The sequence below is a fragment of the Sceloporus undulatus genome, chromosome 1, assembly GCF_019175285.1.
Source record: "Sceloporus undulatus isolate JIND9_A2432 ecotype Alabama chromosome 1, SceUnd_v1.1, whole genome shotgun sequence".
NCBI classification, from domain to species: domain Eukaryota; kingdom Metazoa; phylum Chordata; class Lepidosauria; order Squamata; family Phrynosomatidae; genus Sceloporus; species Sceloporus undulatus.
Window position 1 is genome coordinate 361,400,819 of NC_056522.1, and position 24,745 is coordinate 361,425,563.

Below are 24,745 nucleotides of genomic sequence, written 5' to 3' on the forward strand. Positions count from 1 at the left end.
CCCACACACACACACACACAAAAATACATTAAGACATTGTGGTGCCAAATTATTAGATGAGCAGAAAGTGAGGAAGTTTATTGCCCCTTCAAAGTAGCCATGTGTGTGTGCACGTAAAGGTATTTCACCTCCAGAAAAGAGCCAAGTGGCAAAGATATCATCTGCTCTGGAGACACCAGTTCAAACCAAAGCAAAAACTCTAGATGTCAGAGCTGGGGAACCAGTGCCCCTCCTAGCTGGTGGATTCAAGAAGTTATAGTTTAAAAGGATACTTTCCCCACCTCATCTTCTAAGGCATTTATTGTAAGGTGTTTTAAAATGTTTTTGTTTGTGAGCCACATTGAGTCTCTTTCTGAGAGAAAGGCAGCATAAAAAAATGAAATAAATAAAATGATCACCAATTAGCAGACACTAATGCTTTTTGCATATGCTCCTACCCTGAGTCCCGGCTGTGACGAACTGACTTACAAACCAGCCAATCAGAAGCCAGAGACCCTAGGCCAATCAGGTGCTGGCTGAGGAGTTTGAAGATTCCGCTTGGCAGTTGGGTTGAGTCAGTTAGGGTTTGGAATCCTGAGGGATGAAGCTGGAGTTCGGTGGGGAGATAGTTAGGATTAAGGACTGAGGAAACAGTATTTTGATAATAGACCAAGGAAAGATCTGTTAGGTCCAGAGAGGGACAATCTTAGTTCTGGAGAGTCTAGAGAGGAGAGACTCAGTGTAGCCAGACTCAGAAAGAGGGGTTTGGGTTACATAATTTCTAGAGTGATAGTATAGCCTGTGCAGCTGAGTTATTATTGGAAAGTTAAAACCAGACTTATATATATGTAACAAAAGAAGACATAGGAACAACTTCATGTCAAAGTTACCTTTGCCTATTCTGTGTTAAAATAAACTTTTATTCTTGTTTAACTATCCACTTGGCCTGTGATTTAACATCCATCCACGCTACTGACCTTTAAAAACCCACAGGGGTGTTGGGTCACAAAGAAGGAAAGAATTGTGAGGTGTTTGGGGACACTTTACACCAGCCATCAACAAGAGAACAATATACAGATTAACATGGGAATCACTCCTCCTTACCCAGGATCACACAGTGTGTATACACACACACACACACACACACACTTTCCAGGTAAGCATTCTCTGAAGATGCCAGCCACCGATGCTGGCAAAACATCAGGAATAAACTCTTCTAGAACATGGCCACATAGCCCAAAAAACGCATAAAAAACTATAGGAACAAGAAGTGCTTACCAATATATGTGTGTGGGAGGGGGTCAACATTGGTAGACAGGTTGTTATTTTTTGCCTAGTTGCAGATAACTGCAGGAAAAGGACAAATTACTTTTCTCATCCATATCACTAAAACTAAAACATCCTTAAATATGAATACTCTTACAAGCACAATGCGTACATAGACATGCCCTCCATGTGTTCATTGGAGCTTACTCCCAAGTAAGTGTGCATAGGATAGATTGCAGGCAAACTTTATTATCTGTAGAAGAGCTCAACTACAGTTGCTGTCTAAATATTTGTTACTGTTTGGTCATTTAGTACAATTCTGATGGATAATTCTTGAGAAGACGCAACTGTATAGGAGTCTTGGTAATCTAATTTTGCCAGACCATTTTGGAAAAGGCTCAGCATCTCTCCCCAGCTTAGTGTTGCAGTGGGGTTCAGTTCTCTCCCCATTTTCCAGAGTCAATGCCAACATGAGTTATTTGGAGAATGGAAAGAGAAAATAATAATAATAATAATAAATATACAAGCTTTGCAGCTTTGCAATTCTTTCACAAGTCCATGTGTCTACAAATTTGTGGTCTACAACATGTTGCCAGGAATTCCACCCATTGCAATCTGTTTTAGAAATAAGTTGGAAGTATCAGACCTTCTACTTGGGACATAATTTGTGGCTATGCCCAGTTGTTTCTTTTAGTGAGTTCTAATTCCATCCACAATTTAACACACAAGTTAACCAAACATAGTGGTTATTTTACGATATTGATTCACATAATAAAAAAACAACATTACTAAACATTTGTACTGGCTAAAAACAATGTAAAATATTACTTCCTGAGAGTGTATTTTTATATTTATGAATGTAAAATAGGCTATATTTCCTCAGAAATAAACACTCAAACTGTCACATACACACACACTCTTGTGTAACAGTAACGTGTTGGTCATTGGTCATTATGACCCATACTACATAAAGAGCATGCAAACAGAACATTTTCAGTTTAGTTCAGTATGTTATGATTTATTTGTTCCTATGCCCTCAGGAGGCCCTTGAGAAATCCTCTAGGCTGCTTTCAGCACCCTGGCCAAAAGTTTCAGAGCTCTTAGTCTTTCAGCTAATGTGAACAAACTGTTTACATACCCTCCAACATTTCACAGATGAAAAGCAGGACACATGTCACCAAGCAACATCAGAATGTAGATAAGATGGCAAAAGCTATTAATGCGGAAGAACACACATGCTAGGAGAGGCTACAACAGTCTGCTTTGGCTGGAACCCACTGGGAAGGGCAAGATTCCTCCTCCTCCTTCTTCTCTCTTCTCCTCCCCGCTGAGTTAACTGCAAACTACTTTTGCACTTTGAACTCAGTTTGCAACAGAAGCATGCTTAGGGAAAAGGGAAAGTGGAAGGAGAAAGAAAGAAACTGGGACATTTTTAAAGCAGCTGAGGGACTGGAGTTGCATGATGTCTAATTTTACAAATGTGGGTGCCTGTATCCTTTCCTCCAAAATACAAACTATTTTGGACTATTTTTAAAAATCTGTCAAATTAGTGTGTGTGTGTGTGTGTGTGTGTGTGTACCTTCAAGCTGCCTGTTGATTTACAGCGGCCCCATGAATTTCATGGGGCTTTCTTAAGCAAGGAATACTTACAGGTGGTTTTTGCCAGTTCCTCTGAAATATAGATAACACCACTTGGCAATCACTGATGATTTCCCATTCAAGGACTAACCAGGGCTGACCCTGCTTAGCTTCCAAGATCAGAATGGATCTGGTGCCTTTAGAGACTATTCAGGCCTTAGGGGTTCAGGGAAGCCTCTCCCAAAGCAATTTGCATTCCCCTTGTTGTTATGTGCCTTCAAGTCATTTTCCGACTTATGGAAACTCTAAAGCAAGCCTATCATGGGGGTTTCTTGACAAGGAGGTTTGTCATTGCCTTCTCCTAAGGTTGAGAGCATGTGACTTGCCCAAGTCCATCCCATGGGTTTCATGGCCAAGCACAGTTCCCTAATACTGCTATTCCTTGTCCAATATTTGTGATACTCAGGGCCCTTTCACACTAGCGCTTTTGTTCTGGGTAGATTCAGGCAAATCCGTCCCTCCAATATCAAATATGTCTGGAGTGGAAGTTCCCACTACCTTTACCCCAATTGAACCTCCCCAGTGCAATTTAACCCCATCGATGTTCACACTTACAAAGTATCGATTTAAAATGGAGCCTCCTTATCAATCTCTTTTGATCATTCCTGTGGGTTTTTTTGTTCTGTCAATCAAATGACACGCATCTGCTGTCATCAATGGTGACATGTCACTAGTATTCACTGCAGCCATTTTTTTGTCAACTGCATGAGTTCTTTAAAGGAGCCACCTTATCAATTGCATTTGATCATTCCTGTGTTGTTGTTGTTTTAAAATCTGACAGAATATGCACATCCATCAATTTGGGAACATGAAGCACCATTGGCCCCACAAATTAGCTGTGTCTAGTAATATTGCAGCCATATGGAAAGTACTGTCTGAGGATGGAATGGAGAATGACACCCTGCAAGAGTCAACACACAAACCCAGACATCGCATATTCTGTCAGTGAAATGATTAATAAATACATGTCACCCAAATGACCACCCTATACCAAACATTCACATAATCTATCTATTTTTTCAAAAAATAAAACATTCAAAACCCCAAATGCCAGCTCCAGCAACATCCGAGAAAAAAGTGCATATATGAACTTTTGGCTGCAGTGGCAGGAGAAAGTGAAAGGAAAACAAATATGTGGTAGCACAAAAATTCACATATTCTATCACAAACTTTAAAATAAAATAAATTCTAGCATTGTTCCCCTGTTGCAGGAGTAAAGGGATTACACGGACAACAGTTGAGGAGCAGGAAATTAAATTGGCACCCAGCGCTTGCAAAAAATGGCACTTGCCAAGTGACTGGCTGCGAGAGGAGAGACATGTACCGCCCAACTGCCCACCCTCTGAACTTTATCTCTCGCCCTTTAAATGACCCAAGCAGGATCGGGGACAAGTTCACATTTCCTAGCACCATGGAAAAAACAGGTTTTCCAAAAAGAAACGGGAAAAAACCTGCTTTCAGAACACCTGCGATAAAGGGGATTTGCCCCGAATCCACCTCAGTTCAGGTATGCAAAAACCGGCACCAGTGGGAATTACCCACTTATAAACTGGTTTGCGATCCAATCTATAGTGTAGTGTGCATGGCCCCTCAGTCACTGGCTCTGTGCCACCACAGGACCACTTTTTAGGGGTGCCTGAGATGGGCACTCACCCTGAACCCTGAGAAGAGGATGCCAAAGTACACTTAGCAGCTCAGCACTAGTTGAGTGTAGTTTGCAGTGAGCCAGTGCAGAGTGGTTCTAGCCTCCCCCCAACCCAACGTCTTCAGGTTAGTTGACTGGCTACAAAAATGGTTTTGTCTCCGTGAGCTAGAAAACCCTTTCCTCACACCACCTCCATCTTCTAGTTTGATGCTATTTATTTTACACAGAAATCAGCAAAACCCAATTTTACTTTGCTGGCTTCTGTCATTCTCCACAAGTTACACAACTTGGCTACAGCATTGCAGAATTAACAAGAGACGGAAAGGAGACATAGATGCTCCTTCCTTGGGGCCCTATTTATTTAAGATCCTGCCAGAATAAGTTCCTCTTGGACTATAACTCCCAGAGTTCCCCCAATAGCTGGCTAGGAATTCTGACAGTAGAAGTCCAAAAAAGGCTTTGGCGCAAGGCTTGCTCTTTGTTAAGCTTGAGTCAACACTTTGTTTTCCCCTTCTCTTGACACACACCCTTCCAGTCAGAAGCCCAAAAGCCAAATGAAGTGAGATATGGGATATTAGTGACTGGGGATATCCTGTAGTTGAGACCAAAAAAACTGAATTAAATTACTGGCAGCCACAAGCTGAGACAGCAATTGGGACTACAGTGACAAGGTGAAAGGAAGCAAGGAACGGTTAATCCTTTCGTTTTATGGCATTTCCCAGTTGAAACTGGAATATTGCTATTCTCTCTGCCGAAGGAAATCTAACACCTACCTCTATGATAACCTCCCCCCACCGCCCCCGTCCATGGAGAAATAACAAAATTGCAATTACTCTGATCCAAACACACTGCATAAAAAAAATCCATCTTGAGACTACTAACTCCCCCGGCTCAGGTCTAGGAGATCTTGGGAATTGTAGTTTATTGTGGCACCAGAGCTTTGTGACAAACAAAGCTAAATCCCTCACAGAACTACAGTTCCCAGAATTCCCTAGCATTGAGCCAGGGCAGTTAAAGCAATCTCTCAAACTGGATTGTTTTTGCATTGGTTTTGGACCCATCTTTCTCAGCCCCAAAGGGTCTTTTGGAAGATGAAGGGTTGAGAAGAGAGCTGTGTATGCTGCCTAACTGGAGGGGATAAGGCAGGATATAAATGAAATAAATAACTCACTTATTAGTAGTAAATGAATATCCCACAAACTGGAATCCTACTTTTCTAAACTGTATTCTCAGGCTGGTAAATAGGCCTTAGGGATGGATGAGAATGTCTGTTAGTTTTGATTTGAAAAGAATTTAACAAAATTCACAAAATTCTTCATATTCAATATGGAAAATAGTTGAGAATTTTATTGATTGATGGAGTAATTGATTTTAAAGTCCATGTCGACAAAACCAAACGGACAGATTTCATCAAATCTGGGATCTGAGTGCTTAGATATTTGGTCTGAATCCCAGTGTACCATTTTTAAGATGCTGAACAGTACTGCTACAAACTACTTCTGTACTTTGAATTCAATTTTCAGTAGTTGAAATAAGCAGAGACAAAGGGGGGAAGCAGGAGAGGAGAATGAAACTGGAACACTTTAAAAGCAGCTGAAAAAATAGGACAACCGAGGATTAATTGGAACTGTCCCAACCAAACTGGAACCATTGGAGTTTGGCCACTGTGTGTACAGAATGTTGGACTAGATAGGTCTCAAGATTCATGTAGCAGGGCTCTTCCTATGTTCTTCTTTTGTTCTTTTTATGTTCTCAGACTCTTTGAGAACAAGGCTCTTCTTATATTCTCAGACATCAATCAGAATCTTATTGATTAGTCCCTACAGAGTAGACTCACTCAGTTCTTCAATGGTGAGTCAACATGTAGGTACATCTAATTGATTCAACAGAAGTCCTGTAGTCAATACTAACAATAGGATGATGTTGTATACCTTGAAGTTGTTTCTAAATTATGGTGACTCTAAGGCAAACTTATCATGAGGGTTTGGGGGCTAAGAGTGGGTTTCCAGGGCTAAGTGGAGAACTGAACCCTGATCTCTGGAGTCACAGTCCAACAGTCAGACCATTATACCATACTGACTCTTAACAACGGGATATGGGCCATCAAATCAACATCATTTTATAACCAATCTTTGTTAACAGAGCCTTTTAATCTTTATGTTGCATTTGGATTTTACTAGTACTTGCTGTATTTTTGTTGTTCTGCTGTTTTAATGTTGTTAATACAACTGCTTGTGTATGATGCTTAAAGAATTCTATCTTGTAAAGACATTAATGCATTATACCAGCCAAAATGATGTGATGGTCCCTCTCACTATATTGTACCTTCTTTGGGGGACCTGTCTCTAAACAGCAGATCCCAGAATTCCATAAGACAGAGCCATGGCAATTAAAGTGGGATCACTGAGCCCATACAGACAGGCCAAAATAAAGCTTCTTCGGGTCACTTTGGAGGTATACTGTTTAAATGATGCATGCATCCTAAAAGGCCAGAAGCCGCCCAAAGCCATGCTTTGGCGCAGTTTCTGACCTCTTAAGATGCATGTGTCATTTAAATAGCATACCTCCAGTGCAGTGCTTCTCAATTATTTTCTGTCATGCCCCTCCTAGGAAGAAGAAAACATTTCGTGCCCCTCGCGTGACTGTAAATAATATCATTTGTCTATAAAATTGTTATAAGTACACCTCTGCATAACAGAGCCTCGCGCCCCCCTTTACGGAGCCTCGCACCCCCCCGGGGGGCCCACCCCACTATTTGAGAAAGGCTGCTCCAGTGTGACCCAAAGCAGCTTTATTTTGGTCTGTCTGTACAGGCCTATGGTGTTACAAATGTGTGGTGTGAAAAGTCCATAAATGGCACCTAACCCTGGTTACACTGCAGATCAATCCAGTGCAGTCAGTGAGCAGGGTCTGAGTAAAGATTTGAACCCCACTCTCTCTTCAGTTTCATCCAACAACTATTGCTTCTCACATGGCGATTCAGTTCTTATAAGACGGGATACTGGTAATTAGCAAAGTGCAATGGGAAAAACCAGACTCTCCACTTCGTTGATCTTATATAGATTCGATTATGGAGTAGAAAAACAGAATATTAGAAACTGCTGCCTGGACTACAGAGATAGGATTGTGCTTTAAAAGGATTGCTGCAAAAGATGTCCAACTTGAATCAAAAGCTAAGTTATTGTTTCAACAGAAATTGAGACTGCAGGCCAAGGATTGCAAAAGAATACAGGATTTTCAAATCCCTAATTTTTAATTAGCTTTGGGATTTGAGAAGTGAGCAAAGGGTAACAAAAAGAACTGGGGAGGAGGATGAGTTTAAAATCACCTTTACTAAATGGTTTTTAAAGTTTGTCAATGACCGTCATTGTCATGGTTTGTTTAACAGTGTTTTACATTAAAACCCAAAACAATATCAAGGCAAGGATTAGAGTTGTAGTGGCAGAGATGGAGAACCAACATGGTGTAGTATTTTGAGTGTTGGACTATGTCTCAGGAGAGCAGGATTCCCTGTTGAAGCTCACTGGGTGACCCTGGGCAAGTCACATTCTCTCAGCCTCAGAGGAAGGCAATGGCAAACCCCCTCTGAACAAATCTTGCCAAGAAAACCCCATAGTAGGTTTGTCTGTGGTTAAAGAGAGCCAGCATGGTGTAGTGATTTAAGTGATGGATGGACTACAACTCTGGAGACCATGCCATCTCATAGAAAAGAGACCACTAGGGCATCCAGTCCAACCCCCTGCCATGAGGAAACAAAATCAAAGCATCCTGACAGATGGCCATCCGCCTCTTGTTTAAAGAAGGAGGAACTCTATCACCCTCCGAGGGGTGCATTCACTGTCGAACAGCCCTCACTGTCAGGAAGTTCCCTCCTAATGTTCAGGTGGAATCTCTTTTCCTGGTAGCTTGCATCCTTCTCTGGAGCAGCAGAAAACAAGCTTGCTCCCTCTTCAATATGACATCCCTTCAAATATTTAAACAGCTTTCAAAACCCTTTAATGCCAAGATCAAATTTCCTTGTGATATAAGGTGCCAAGCTGTCTTACATCAAGTCAAACTAATAATCCTGGGGAAATAATTTTTATGAATCATATCTTCCAGAGCCTCCAACTCAACTCAGCAGGGGCAGAGTCTTGGCCTTGCCAGTAGGCTTGGGCAAAAGCAAACTGCTGCATCCTCTCCTAGCTTGTGTGGTCTTCCTCATTTATAACTTTTGCCAAGAGTGTAACAGCACCCTCCATCTCATCTGCTGAGACACTAACTACAATGGCATACAGCAAGGGAAACATATAGGGCCAGCATTCTGATGGCCCTATTCTTCATGAATTTATCCAGTTCCTCTTTAAATCCAAATGGGCAGCCATAAAATCACTACATCTTGTGTATTACAAGAGAGAAAGAAAAAAACAAGTTGCTTTTGTTTTCTTTATTTATGAACAGCAAGACATTACTACACAATAAACATTTGATTTCACGACTTCTGGTTTTAGCATGTAAACTAATTGCATAACATTGGAAAACTGTAGAGAACCAGGATGTGCATCTTTGGTTCCAATGATGTTTTCATTCAAGCAACTGCTATAGATCCTGCGTTAAATGAAAATTAACCAGAAATTTTAAATATATAAAAACAGAACAAAAAGAAGACAGCTTTGCAGGGAAAAAATGTTCCACTTCATTAACTATCTGAACAATTTTAGAGGGTTTTGGAACATCCTACTTCAGTGACTGCAATTCTGGAAAGGCCTGTTAATAAATAAATAGGACTATCTAATTAAAAATTCCCAGAGTCTGTCCCCAGAGTATCACAGACCTAACACTAGCATACTTTATTGGTTTTATTTTGTTCTGCAATTACAGTGTTTACATGCTAATATTCTTGATGCTTTGTCAAATGTTATTTGTATTATGCTTTCTCTCAATAATAATTACAACAATAATAAGCCCCACATCTTGTAGCAGTGAATTCCACAGTTTAACGGACATTATGTGAAGAAATATTTGTTTATCTGTTCTGAAAATGTCATCATTTAGCTTCAGTGGATGCTCCTGAGTTTTAGTATTACAGGAGAGGAAGGAGGTGTTTTACATCTGAGACCACCTATGTGCCCCCTCCATCCTCCCAGAAGTCAGTGTTTCACAGTGCGGAAAACAGATCAAGCAACCATGGATCACCAAAGTGCTATCATGGTGCAAAGTATGGTAAAAAATTATGCCAAACTCGTATGCTTCCATTATTAAACCAGTAGGATTGTGGTGGGACAGCAGGCTGGTGTGATAATGTGGAGCATATTCAGAGGAGGATGACAACAATGATGAAAGGTCTGGAAACCATGCTCTATGAGGAGCGGCTTAGGGAACTGGGTATGTTTAGCCTGGGAAAGAGAAGGTTAAGAGGTGACAGGATAGTCGTGCTTAAATATTTGAAGGGATGTCATATTGGGGTTGGAGCAAGCTTATTTTCTGCTGCTCCAGAAATGGATTCAAGCTACAAGAAAAGAGATTCCACTTCAACATTAAAAAGAATTTCCTGATGGTAAGAGCAGATCAATAGTAGAATATGCTGCCTCAGAGAATGGTGGAGTCTCCTTGTTTAAATAGAGGTTGAATGGCCATCTGTTGGGAGTGTTTTGATTGTGTGTTCCTGCATAGCAGGGAGCTGGACTGGATGCCCCTTGTGGTCTCTTCCAACTCTAGTATTAGAATGATTCTCATGTCCTCAGCCTTTAAAGTAGCACATTATTCTTTAATAATGCCATGTAAGTCTGGAAAATCAGTATGCAAAAAAAAGAACCTCCCAGAGAGGTAGGACCGGAACCACTGGAGCGCAGTGCCCCCGATCCCCACCTCTACCAGGCGCTCCAGAAGGATACCATGGTCTATGGTATCGAAAGCCGCTGAGATGTCCAAGAGCACCAACAGGGACATACTTCCCCTGTCGATGCCCAGACGGAGATCATCGACCATGGCCGTCTCAACCCCGTAGCCCGATAATCTCCTTAGTTTCAAAGGTGCCACAAGATCCCTTTGCATACACATTATTCTTTAATATCTTAGTTTACATGACACTTTTCTGCACAGCCCATGCCAATAAGAAAATACATTTCACTGATATTCTTCGTTTTCCTCTTTCAACATAGTGAATATGTATATGTGCATTAAAAAAAGCATGGGAGACTGAGTGGGAAAACACAGGAAGGTTACAAGTGGAAGTTGATGTCATCTCAATAATGTCATCCCATAAACCTCTGCAAATGGGGCAGGGTGACTGCATGATTAAAAGCCTCAACCCACTATTGCTAAAGACATTTTAAGTCATAGTAGTAAATTTTGCATCCTGATAGAAACATTTCTGCACGATTCTTGGCATTGCACTCAGGAGAGGATCAGTGTGTACGGGTGACTCTGAAGCATCCTGCACGCTGAATCTCAGGAGAGAAAATGTTTTCATTCAAGCAACTGCTGTTGATCCACACAGTGCTTCTGGAAGACATTGTCTGAAGACTTGTTCCAGCATTGTTAAGGCCTATCTTTGGGGAGCCATGCAAACACTTGAGAGTCTCTTAAATCTTCCCAACTCCTTTAAAAAACATATTTTTATATGAACAGTATACATCAACAAAAGATTTCATTTCCTCTATTTGTTACATAGGCTATAACAATTTTAGAACAATTCCACCGCCTCTTTCACCACCCTCATAGTAGTTTTGTTGTTATTATTTCACTTCAAATCATTTCCAACTTACGATGAACCAAATCAGAAATTACTTGAAGGCACATAACAACTACAGCAAAGGCAAACCAAATTTAAAATAGCATTAAAGACCAGTGTTTTCTGATAGGGCTATCCTGATGATTGTTAAATTGTGATTTTAAGTGTGGATTACTTTAATACATATGTGTCTTGTTTGTTCTTTTAAATTGATATGCATTTTTTACTGGTGTGTATTTGTTGGACTGTTGTTCCCCACCTCAATCCATGGGGAGAGGCGAATAAGAAATAATAATAATAATAATAATAATAATAGTAGTAGTTGTTGTTGTTGTTGTTGTTGTTGTTGTTGTTGTTGTTGTTAAACCCATCACAGAGTTTTCTTGGCAAAATTTGTTCAGAGAGGGTTGCCCTTGGCCTTCCTCTGAGGCAAATGACTCACACACACACACACACACACACACACACACACAAGAAAGCATTCTAGAAGTAACATTGCACTCAAAGTTTCCAGTCCTTAGCCTGAATTGTACCAGTTAGCCCCCATCACAAGAGTAGACCCATTGAATTAATGGACTTTACCTTTATGTTGACCTACCATTCAACAGTAAATTCAATAGGTCTACTCTGCTAGAGACTTAATAGAATTTAGGTCCATGTGTTACTGATGCCCTTTTAGTATTCCAAAGGTAGTGTGCTGCAGATAATGGCGGGATACACACCGCCATATAGTACGTATAGGATACGTACTAGGGTTAGGAAGGGGCGCTGCTTCCGCACCCCTCTAACCCTAGTACGTATCTTATATGTACAAGATGGCGGCGCACCTTCTACATGGGCGCCGCCATCTTTACGTACTGGACGCATAGCGTCCAGACGTGTCGCGGCGCCTATGATGTCGCGAGTCCGCGCCAGGCGCCTTGTGACGTCATAGAGGCGCCGCAAGAAGAAGCTCCGAAATGGAGCTTCTTTTTTGCTCCGCGCGGGAGTCGCGCGGTTTGGCTGCTGCGGCTCCCGCACGGAGCAAATGGCGGCGGCAGGGAAGCGCCGCAAAGCGGCGGTTTGTACCCCGCCAATGTTACTTGTAACTATGTCATTTCCAAGCTTTGTGTTTGAAAGCAGCAAATTAGGAAACTAGATAATGCTTTGATTTGTAATACTGCTTATTCTCAGGAAACCAGAAAAAGTCAACTACCTTGATTTGTCATTATGTACAAACCAACTCACCCTGTTTGCTACAAAGGAATCTGCAAGTAGGTGCACTGCTTTTTAGTATGCAATATGTATTTCAAGTGTTTTTAAAATTAATATTTTAAAACTAATATTTTAATTGGATGTATGATTTAATGCTTTTTTAAACTTTTGTACTCTGTATTGTTTTAGCTGTTCTGATTTAATTTATATTGTATGCCATTTTGACTTTCATTTGGGGGAGAAAAAGGATATAAATCAAATAAAATGACAACATGGATAAATCTGTATTCTAAAAGAAAATTATGATAGAAATTCAGCTAAAAGCAACAACAACAAAAAGATAGAGATGGACAAGGGTAAGAAAGAAAGAACAAGAGAACTGCTAGATAGCCAACACACACAAATATACATATCATTTACAGAGTGGAAGAAATGATGACAAGAATAAACTAACCAATTTGAATTAAGAAATACAACATAGTAAGCTCTTACATTAGCACTGGATAAAGGAAATGTATGGTTCTGAGCTCAAATTGTATTCCTGTTCCACTTGGGGGAAATGACAATTCTTTAAACTGAATAGCTTTGTTTCTGAGATCAAGATATTTTGGAATAAACTCTAAATGTTGATTTCGTTGTTGTATTTTCTTATCTGCACAGTCACCACCCCCAGGGATGTAAAGTATTATTTGAAAAAGGTTTGAATCAATCTGGTAAGCTGAGCCTCACGGTCGCACTTACTTCACAGAGGTTGTGTTTCCTTATGGAAAAGGAAGTTGTGGTTTCAGTCTCTTCAGAGTGTTGTTTATCGGGCTCTAAAATGTGGTCACAAATCTCTATTGCCATTTATCATTGCAATTATGTACCGAGAAGGAGCTGCTGGAACTCTACAGCTGCTCATCAAAGAAAACATAACTTTGCAAGTCAAGGCAAAATAAGGCAAACTCAAGGCTGCCAGTTCCTGGAGCTTCTCAATATGTTTTTCTGTGAGTGACAGCCCAAGAGAGAAGCATAGATAGGGGAGAATCTTAAGGGCCTAAACAGACAGACCAAAATAAAGCTGCTTTGGCTCACTTTGGAGGTATGCTGTTTAAATGATGTATGCATCCTAAGAGGCCAGAAGCCACGCCAAAGTCACACCTCAATTCTAAAGAATAGAGTGCAGCTTTGGTGCAGCTTCTGGCCTCTTAAGATGCGTGTGTCATTTAAATAGCATACTTCCAAAGTGATCCAAAGCAGCTTTATTTTGGTCTGTCTGTTCGGGCCCATAAGTTAGGCATTTAGATACAGATTCAGAGATATAGCCATTTTAGGGCTGTGCAGACAACCCCAATGGGGTACCTTCCAGCTGCTCCTTTTACAGTCAGATTGAAGCCGCATGCTATGGCCCTGACCTGGCCTTTGCAGCCACAAAAAGTGGCTCCTTTTTGCGCCCTGCCACCACGACTTTATGGTGCCCTTTTGGCGCTGTATTGTGCAGATGCAGCACCAGAAGAGCCCCATGATGCCACACATGGTGTAGAACAGCGCACAGTGTCACGGCACCCTGGGGGTGGAGTCAGGGCATGCATCATGTGGATGCTATGCCCCAACTCCGCCCCCAGTCCGGCCTTAATGGCCGGTCTGCACAGGGCCATAGTCTAGAATATCAGTATACAAAAGGCTCTTGTAGCACCTTTGAGACTAAGCACCTTATCACATGACAAAAGAAAGCCAAGACACCAGTGAAAGAGAAGCAGCTTTCTCCTTGCCCCTCTGCATGCCGCTGCAGTACTTCCATTCTCCTTCCTGAGGAAGATGGTGGTAAAACTGTGCATTTTTCCAAATGACTTTTACCAGTATGACAAAAGATACTCTTTTACAACCATTTATTTATTTATTTATTTATTTATTTATTTATTTATTTATATTCTGCCTTTCTCCCAAGATGGGGCCCAAGGCGGTGAACATATATAAACATAAGTTAAAACTGTACAATTAAAATCATAAAAATATAAAAATTACAAATATAATTTTAAAAAAAACATACAGAGTTAAAATTAAAAAGTCCAAGTCCAACCCTCTCGTCTCCCAATAAAACCAATAAAACCAAGCCTGCCAGATCTCAAAAGGCCTGTTTAAACAAAAATGTCTTTGCCTGCCTACAAAAGGCTAGCAGTGAGAGGGCCAGCCTAGTCCCCCTGTGGAAAGGCATTCCACAGGGAAGGAGCAGCCACGGAGAAGGCTCTCTCTCGGGTCCTCACCAGGTGAGCCTGGGATGGTGGTGGGACCGAGAGAAAGCCTTCTCCTGAAGATCTTAGGGCTCTGGGTGGTTCATATGGGGAGATACGGTCTTTCAAATAGTCTGGACCTAAGCCATGTAGGGCTTTATAGGTCATCATAACCAGCACTTTGAATAGTGCTCGGAAGCGAACCAGTAGCCAGTGAAGCTTCCATCTCCTTCTGGAAGAGAATTGAAGTACTATGACATCATGTGGTGAGTAAAGGAGAAAGCCGATTCTCTTTTGCTGCATCTCAGCTTCCTTTTATCATGCGATAAGGTTCTAACTGTGTGAAAGAAGTTGTAGCATAAGCTTTTGTAGACTTCGTCTACTTGCTCAGATGCAAGTAGACTTGGTCTACTGCCTCATGCATCTGAGGATGTAGGCCAAGGCCTTATTTGCCCTTCAAAAATAAAGCAGCATGAGCTCACTTTAACTGTCATAGCTCAATGGTAAGGAATTCTGGGATTTGTACTTTTATGAGATATTTAGCCGTCTTTGTCAGGCAGCTCTTGTGGCTCACCAAACTATAAATCCCAGGATTCTATAGCATTGAGCCATGACAGTTAAAGGGTGTCAAACTGCATTACTTCTGCAGTGCAGATGCAACCCAAATCTACAGAAGCTTATACTACAACTTCCTTTGCACAGTTAGTCTCAAAGGGACTACCAGATCCCTTTGAATGCTTAGGTATGGCTTCTAAAATGCCACTATCGATGCCATTTTCATGCTGATGGAAATGAAATGCAAAGATGCAGGAAGGAAATGAGGTCAATAGCAGCCATAGAAGGTAGAGGGAAATTAAACCTCCCATCTCAGGCACCAACATTAGGCAGAGTGAGACATTAGCCTGAGCAAAAGATCCTGGTGAGGAGACAGGAGACAGCCTTCTCGGTGGCTGCTTCTAGCTACACTACTCCTTCCCAATGGAGATTTGGTTGGCCCCCCTCTGGTAAAAACCAGCAGACAATGACCTTTTTGTTTAAACAGACCTTCAGCCCACCTCCCCAGTACAGCCAAGCTACAAACCTGAAATTTCAGGGGGAATGTAACTCCATCCAGCACAGACTGAATCCCTATTCCCCTCACTGGTCTTTTGAATGACCTCTGTCTTGTCTGGATTATGTTTCAATTTGTTCATTCTCATCCAGTCCAATACTGAGAGCAGACAATGGTTTAGTGCTGAAATAGCTTCCTTGGAATCAGATGGAAAGAAAAGATAAATATTGTGATGAAGTGCTTTTAGAAGCTGGCTATGTTGGATTTAAGAGCAGCTTGACAACTGGTTGCCAAGCAAGGGACATCACAAGAGGAGCAAAACTTAACACAGCTATGATTGATGGGCAGAGCCTCCTACTACAGAGCCTCCTACTAAGAAGGGAAAATTAAAAATGCAGAGTTCAGTTGAGTCAGTTTTGTCAGTTGGTCTGGTCTAGTCTAGTCTAGTCAGGGTCTGGTTGCCAGTCTGTCTAAGAGAAAAGGAAGTAGGCTAAAGAGTGTTAAAAGCCTGCCAAGTGTTTGGTTTTAATGTAACTATACCAAGCTTGAAGTTAACTCACACAAGATATTTTATTTCTATATGAGTCTCAATAAAAGTTACTGTTTGTTTCACAGTGATTGACTGTGACTGGATTGATTACTATAAGCTGTAAAGAAGAACACACAAGAGCAATAGCATTTATGTTTCTATACTGCTTCATACTGAACTAAGCAGTCTCTAAGCAGTTTACAACCTGTTAAGACAAAAGTCCCCAACAAGATGGGCACTCATTATACCAACCTATGAAAGGATGGAAGGCTGAGTGAACCTGGATCCCTCTGGAATTGAACTCACAATGTTTTTGCTGCAGTACTGGCATTTAACCACTGTGCCACCAGGATCATACATGCAGGTGACCAGGGGTCCTCCTTTTCCAGGCCATGACCTACACTTCAGTATTCTGTCCAGGAGGAATTTCAAAACACCCTCCATTTTCAGCATGACTAAAAAGCATGAATTTATGTTTATACTAATGTTTCTAGTGTTTTTTAGCTTTAATTCTGTAATGCTCTACATTTTTCTTGAGTGTCCTACATTTTGCAGACCCTTGTCCTCCTTTACTGCTAGGACATCTGGTCACCTTACATACATGTTACTCAAAATACTGGAACTAGTTTATGGAGACGCTTGGGACCCTATCCCTTATACACTTGAGGATAGAGTTGAAAGGGTAAAAGCAGGGCAAGTGTTAGTGATGGGGACTTTCTCAGGTTGTCATCTGCCAAGGTGACCAAAGATGTCTCCATCCTTTAATTAGGCCTGAAGCCAGATTGAAATAGGATGATCAGTCACATCCAGGAATCCCTGGAGCTGAGAGGCCGTTCATATATTTAAACTTCCTTTTATCTCTGTTCTTTGTTATTTTTACTCCAACAGCTCCTTGACAAAATAAAAGGAAACTGGTAGACTTTAATGGCTTCTTAAAACAGATGTGCGCATTCAAGAATCTGAAAAAATTGTGAAATATTGTTCATTTCCCCCCTACTTTCAGGTGAGTGCGAATGGACCAAATCCTTATCCCCAACTTTAATTTGAAATTTTAAAAACATAGACTTAAGCACAGCAGGTGGTAATCAGACAAGAGTGTTTGGCCAAGATTTGATCCGTGTAAGAAAAACAATCCCATGGAAGTATCAACAGGCATTTGTTCCCAATACTTTACACAGACTGGGCCAAGCATCATCAGACAGTGATGAAGATGGCAAACATAATTTATGAAGAAGAATATAAAAGCTCCAAGCTGCATCAGTTTGCTTTTGTCTGAGTCTTTTGGGGAAAGCAAGATCCCACTCCCTCCACTGCTCTCCTCACTGCTGAGTTAATTCAGTACAAACTACTTTTGCACATTGAATTTAGTTTGCAGAAATTGGAATAAGCTGAAAATGAAGGAAGAAAGTAGAAAGAGGAGAAAGAAACTAGGACATTTTAAAAGCAACTGAAAAAAATAGGATGACAAAGGATTAGTTGGGACTGACCTTGGCAAACTGGGACACTTGGAAGGTATGCTAAGTTGACATTATGGGTATAGTGGAACAGGGCAGGTTTCCAATGTGAAGGGCAGGTTTCCAATTATAGTAGCCATTTAAAGGGTACAGAAGGGTTTCTAAGTTCCAGCAATGAGGGACAATTCTATCATTAGGTAGCATATTGTAGCTACCTCAAGAAGGAGATGTGGGATCTCATGAGGAGAAAGGAAATTATTAGTTGTTTTTGTGGGGGTTTTGGGCTATGTAGTCATGTTCTAGAAGAGTTTCTTCCTGACGTTTCTCCAGCATCTGTGGCTGGCATCTTCACAGATGCTGGCAAAACTTCAGGAATTAACTCTTCTAGAACATGGCCACATAGCCCAAAAACCCCACAAAAAACTATGGATGTTGGCCATGAAAGCCTTCGACTTCACAAATTATTAGTTATTTACTTGCCAGAGAAGGATCAAGATGCTTATGGAATTTCCTTTCCCATGTGCCAAAATAATTTGACTGGCTATGGTACTTTGCCTTTTGACTTAGATAGGACCATTTTCTACACTGCCTCAGGCAACAAAATGTCTTGGAGCCAGCCATAGCAGTAGATTAGCGATGCTTGACCTTGTTGCCAGTTCAAAAAAATTGACTTTTTTGTTTGTGAAAACTAGTTGGCCTCCATTTACAGATCACATCTTGTATCTAAAAATGAGAGAAAGCATTAGGAGACACTTTTCTCAAAAACTCAGCATCAGTAGCAACAGTTTTAGAGAAAAAGAGAGAAAGAAGAGATTTAAAACAAGCAAGCCGAAATAACTTAAGATATGCAACCACAAAGTACAAGCTGGACTCAAGTGCTCTTGAATGCCTTTTGGTGGTTGATCAAGCAACAGGACTTCACAAATAGAACAGAATTCCAAAAATGTCTCTGTAAGGGCCCTTGTCTCTCAAGCTCAATGAATAAATTCTATCGCCAAGAGCATGCTCTAAACTAACTTTAAAAACAGAACTGGAGTTAGGTAATCTCACACTCTGGATTTAATGCTCTTTCCACTGCCCTCTCAAGGTGGGATTGCGTACTACTTCTCTTACTTCAAGCCAGATCTTTTTTGAACTTCAGTTCCAAGGACTGCTCCCAGCCAGCCAGCATGGCCCTGACATGTTCACTGTGGTTCCTGAAAGGTCTCATCCAAAATAATAATAATAATAATTTCCTCTTTTATTTATTTAGTTCTGCTCTTTTATTGCAATTTATTAACTCAACTTTCTGCCATGAGTGGGGTGCAAGATGATTTTTCACATAGGTCCAAAACACAATGCAGAAATAAGTCAGCTTGAGACCACTTTAATTGACCAAGCTCAATGCTAGGGATATCTGGGGAATTGGAGGGTTTTTTTTAGACATTTAGCCTTCTCTGTCAGAGAGCTCTGGTGCCACAATAAACTACAGTTCCCAGAATCCCCTAGCACTAAGCTACGGCAGTTAAAGTGGTCTTAAACTGGATTATTTCTGCAATGTGTTTTGGACCATAATTTTTAAAAAAGAAAAACCTGCCCATAAAAGCATCGTAAGTTACACATACTGAAACACAGATTAAACTGATCCCAGTATTAAAACACAAAGATAAACAATATTGAGGTCCTCAGTTAAATAAAATTAAAATATTAAGAAGCTCATCCAGTTAAAATCTAAGTAGATATAAGTCCATATCAGTGAGACCTGGGCAGTGAAGTGAAAGAAAATCAACTCATTTGTTGAGATGTGGTGCTGGGGAAGAGTGCTCAGGATTGTGTGGATGGCCAAAATGACCAACAAATTGGCTTCTAGATCAGGCCTAAATTCTCCTTGGAATAGCAACAGCAACAGCATTTACATTTCTATACTGCTTCATACTGAACTAAGTAGTCTCTAAGCAATTTACAATGTGTAAGTTAGTTGCCCCCAACAAGCTGGTTACTCATTTTAGCAACCTACAGAAGGATGCAAAGCTGAATCAACCCTGGAGCCCTGGGATTGAACTCACAACCTTGTGGTTGCAATACTTGCTGCAGTACTGTCATTTAACCACTGTGCCATCAGGGCTCCTTAAAGCCAAGATGATTAAATTAAGGCTCTCATACTTCAACCACACCATGAGAAAGCAGGACACACTAGAAAAGACAATAATTCTGGGAAAGACAGCAAGCAAGAGAAAGAGAGGAAGAACAAATACCAGATGGATAGGTTCAATCAAGGAAGCCACGGCCCTGAGTCTGCAAGACTTGAATAGAGCAGTTGAGGGGGAGGGGGGACTTGAAGATCTCATTCATGGGGTTGCCATGAGTTGAGATCAACCCAAGTGCAATTAACAACAACAGTCAGTCAGTCAGTCTAGTGCTGTACCTGAAACCTTACAAATTATTAAGTGGAAAGACAACAGGGAGGAATTAATCTATCTTCACTCATAAGTGATTTCCATTTCCTGGGCAAAACCACCAAGAAGGTAATCTCTTGCATCTTCATGAATCATACCTCTGCAGGTCATGATCATTGATTTGAAGAGAATTCCTCTATACCAAAATCAGCATCCTCCTATTCAGTAAAGAAGACCAGAGTATTTCCTGCAGGTGCCACTTGGGACACTGTCATGGTGGGCATGAATTCCTGAGCCACTCCTGATAAACTAGTCTCAACCCTGGCATTAAAGCCCTCTAACATGACAAGCCAAGGGATTCCAACAGCAAGCCTGAAACCAACTCAGCTTGCTCAGAAAGAAAGACTGTTGAGCAGGAGGATAGCTGGTACACCTATATAATTCCTACTGTATTCTGGGCAGCCAGCTTGAGATCCACATACTGTACTCAAACCCAATAACTGTGGAAAGGGTATCTGTTAAGGCAAATGGGATCACAATAAACTACTGTAATCGGGGCAACCAGCAGTTCTGCTGCACATATCCACATGCACTTTCTTTCCTTGTAAATCAGTTGTCAGAAGAAGGGAAATAGGCTCAGAGAATCTTGTATGAGTGCCATTCCCTCCCAATGATAGATTCATTGGGAGAAGTTGGAAAGGAGCAAAGAAACAAGCACCCCCAGACTTAATAACTATCACAATTCTTTCTAGGCTTCTTTTTGTCTTCCGGAATAAATTGTCAGTGCCTTTCTCCTGAATCACTTTACCAGCTTAGAGAAGAGTAGTAGTGCTCCAAAGCTGAGTGGAAGGGGGAGTAAGGAGTCTTGCTAATTTGAAAAACAAAACATATCTCATCTTATAGAAATTCGTGGCCCATGGTCCTTTATCATAAGAATGGCACATAAGACTATCAGTGGCTTCTCCATGCTTTAGGGAGATTATCAGCATGTTTGAGACATCAACAATCAGTGCACCAGTCTCCTTAAACATCTCAGAGCTATCTGCATTCTTAGCAACCAAACACACCTTCCACTTTGAAAAACGACAAAGGACTAAAGGCTTTGCTTCTTTCCTTTAAAGCTTGTTAAGGAAGATAAAGGCCCAAAATGAATTGAATTGATTTGGGGGGAAGACTGTGAGTAGCTGAACTACACCATACACATCCCCACTATTTAGTAGAGAAATTTTGAGTTTATTATAAAAGTTGAATCCACTTATCTACAACAATAAAAACAATAGAAACACAACAGAGGTTTTTACACATTGTGCTGCAAAACTTGATCTCCTTCTCAAAGTCCAATCAACCTTTAATGTAATATTTACTCTAAAGGAGTGAGGTGGTTACCCACTCAATATGCCCCCCTCTTTTTTTGGTCCAGATTTGAATGGCTCTGATGGTCCAACAAGTCTTTGAGCTGTTTGCTCAACATTTTGGGTCATTCTTGGTACTAAATATCTTCTTCAATTGGCTGCTATTTGGGAATGTGTGTATGAAAATGTACATATACATCTCAGCCAGAGATTCTGTTGAATGATTTTTACATGAACTGCCTTGAATATGTTGCAATTCAATGTGAAAAGGCAGAAGGGAAAGTTTATAATGTGGTTTGGTGGCTGGAGTGTTAAGTGGCCTTTGGTTCTTAAAATTAGGGGTGTTTGTTCTAGCTTTTTCTTAAACTGTTTCCTTAGTTTTAGACTTATTTGTAAAGAGGAGTTTGGACTATTTTAAAGTAGTTTTTAGCCATTAATTTAATTTTTTTATATTGATCACATATCATCTTGGGTTCCTAGTGGGTCAGGAAGGAAGGAAGGAAGAGGGGGGCAAACAAGGTTCAGAGACACCAAAAATCAAGTTATAGTTATTTGACCTTGGGCCAGTCAGCATCGCTCAATCTAACCAACCTCACATATGCAAAGGGATCTTGTAGCAGAGCAAAAGATGTTGTAGAATATGCATTTGTACAATTGGTCTTCTTCCTCAGTTACCTCAGTAGACCAAGTCCATGAAAGCTTATGCTACAACCTTTCATTCTGTTAGGACTTTACCTTGTTGTTGCTGTTCTGTGCCTTCAAGTCATTTCCAACTTATGGGGACCCTAAGGTGAAGTTTTTCTTGGCAAGTTTCTTTGGGGGGGGGGAGTTTGACATTGCCATCCTCTGAGGCTGAGAGAGTGTGACTTGCTCAAGGTCATCTAGTGGATTTGCATGGCGGACTTTACCACGTGAAGCTAAAAAGTGAAATACTGACAGGATAAAAGCATTTTTGGCTAGTATGTATCACATGATATTGTGTCCTTTTCATTGATGGGCAAAACCTGTCAATAGATTCAGTCTCACTGTCATTGCATTACTGCCTTCAAGAACTTGGTCCCTTCTGCTACACTTCTGTTTCTCAAGCAGACACATGGTGTGAGTGGGTTGATTCTCCTCCTCTCCCCTCTTCTCCTCCCAGCCGCCAAAACAAAGCCAGTGGCTATGTGCTCATTCACATGGCAGCCACGATCACTTGTCCACCCCACCCCACCATAAAGCATGGGGCTATTGTATGAATGTGCACACAGCTGCACTGTGCTTTGAGAGGAGCAGAACACTCATGCAGCAGCCAGCTTCAGGAAGCAATTGGTAGCCATAATCACTCACTTCTCCCTTCCTCTTGGAGGTGGCATTTGGCAGTGCCGAAAAGAGATCATGTGGATTGCCAAAGCGCTATCATGGGGTAAAGTGTGATAAGAAATGATACCAAACATCTGTACTTCCATTCTCAGAATTAGCACAGTTGTGGCAGGAGAGCAGGCTAGTATGATAATGTCCTGAGTCTCCAAGGTGCTACAGATTCCTTTTCATACTGATATTCCAAACTAACAAATGTCTCTGAATTCTAAGGAGAAAGAAGGAGGAGGAGAACAATTTGAGAGGCACTTGAACTCTCTCATGAGCCATAAATGTAAGAAATAACACTTTTCATGGGGAATGTTTCTGAATAAGGTGCAGGATATAAATCATGACTGAGGCAGCAAAAAAGTGGGGGAACGTGTCAATGGTCTCTTGCTGACTTTCTGTAATTTACTGTATGAGAGTTTGAATCATTCCCAAAGTCTTTCTCGGTACCCTTCTTACGTTCCTGTTCAATGTACTTTCCCGAATGTTAGAACATTCCCCCCCACCTCCCCCTCACATTTCCTTTTTATTAATAACTCCTCCACGCCGGGGCCTCTGGTGGACTCTCCCTTCCAGCCTTCTCCTTTGCACGGTATGACTGGACAGCCCAAGCATTACTATAGAAATTAGTCATAAAGCATGAATTCTGTGGTAACAGCCACAGTTGTAAATGAAGGACTCTACGCGTAGGCTGCTGCTGCTGCTCCAGAAGCCCCCATGGGTCTCTGTGGCAAATCATAAATCTGTAATTCCAGGAATATTTCAAAACTTTTCTAAGAAGGAATGTAAGCTTAACAGGCTGCCCCATGCCCTCGTCTCTTTCTTCTTCTTCACCTTTTATATCCCCAGTCCATTGTAGCAGACACAGGCACTTGGAAATAAACATTTAATAGCAATAACGTCATTGGATGAACATATATTCATGTGGTGGCTGGCTGTTTCTTCCATCTAGCTGACTCTCAGGGGAGTTACAAATAAGGAAGGTTAGTGCAGCTGCTAGACAGCCTCCTAGTTCTTCCTCTAGAACACTCTGGTCAAGATCCTATATTGAGAGGAGAGAGTATAAATTGACCTTACTTTGAGTTGGGTGGCAGCTGTGCAATGCTAACACAAAAGAAACACAGGAGGGTCTCAAAAAGAAAACTACGGCCTGTTACAGACTGCCAAAATAAAGCTGCTTTGGGTCTCTTTGGAGGTATGCTGTTTAAATGATGCATGGGTCCTAAGAATCCAGAAGCTGCACCAAAGCTGCACTCCAGTGCTTAGGAATGGAGTGTGGCTTTAGTGCGACCTCTGGACTCTTAGGACCCATGCATCATTTAAATAGCATACCTCCAAAGAGACCCCAAGCAGCTTTATTTTGGCAGTCTGTAACAGGCCTATGCCTAGCAAACTCAGGAAAAACATAGGAGTTTATCAGACGCGAGTTTCTGGCGATTTTTCCTGCCCAAAGAGTCACTTTTGAGCAACCAACATTGCACAATAAAGCGATAACGCGATGTTCTTCCAAACATCATTCATTTCTATGGGAGCCCATTGCACAACGCTTCCATAGTTTTAGGGGCATTACGAGGGAAAAAGGAAAGTCTGGCATTTGTCTCCCATTATCCTTTCTAATGCATTGCGAAATGGTTTGGTGTGGTAGGGAGTAACACAACGCGACGCAAAAGTTACTGATTGCAAAGTTCCCATGATGCTGAGCTGCTTTTTCACCCCATTCCCTTCGGGTGGCCTTCCTTTTTCAAGGCAACCCCGGGGGAGGGGGTTTTAAGTGTGTGTGTGTGTGTGTGTGTGTGTGTAAATGTGTGTTCTGAGTGAATATGTGCAGAGATACATTCTTTGCGCGAGTGCAAACGTGCATATATATGTGTGCGTGTGTGTGTGTGTGTTTTGCCTTGATGTGTGATGGAGGAATACATAGGATGCTATAAATTAAGGGGACCTTAAAGGGTCATCAAGTCCCCCTCTTCTTCTGAAGGAATACATAGGATGC

General features: G+C 41.3%; 1 long non-coding RNA gene across 1 annotated transcript; it reads left to right on the plus strand.

Moving 5' to 3' along the window:
* Positions 1-4,259: 4,259 nt before the first annotated feature.
* On the plus strand, positions 4,260-18,908 carry LOC121937340. Its single transcript, XR_006105103.1, has 4 exons — positions 4,260-4,390; positions 12,414-12,493; positions 17,113-17,227; positions 18,766-18,908. It is a non-coding gene; the product is annotated as an uncharacterized LOC121937340 (long non-coding RNA).
* Positions 18,909-24,745: the final 5,837 nt, after the last annotated feature.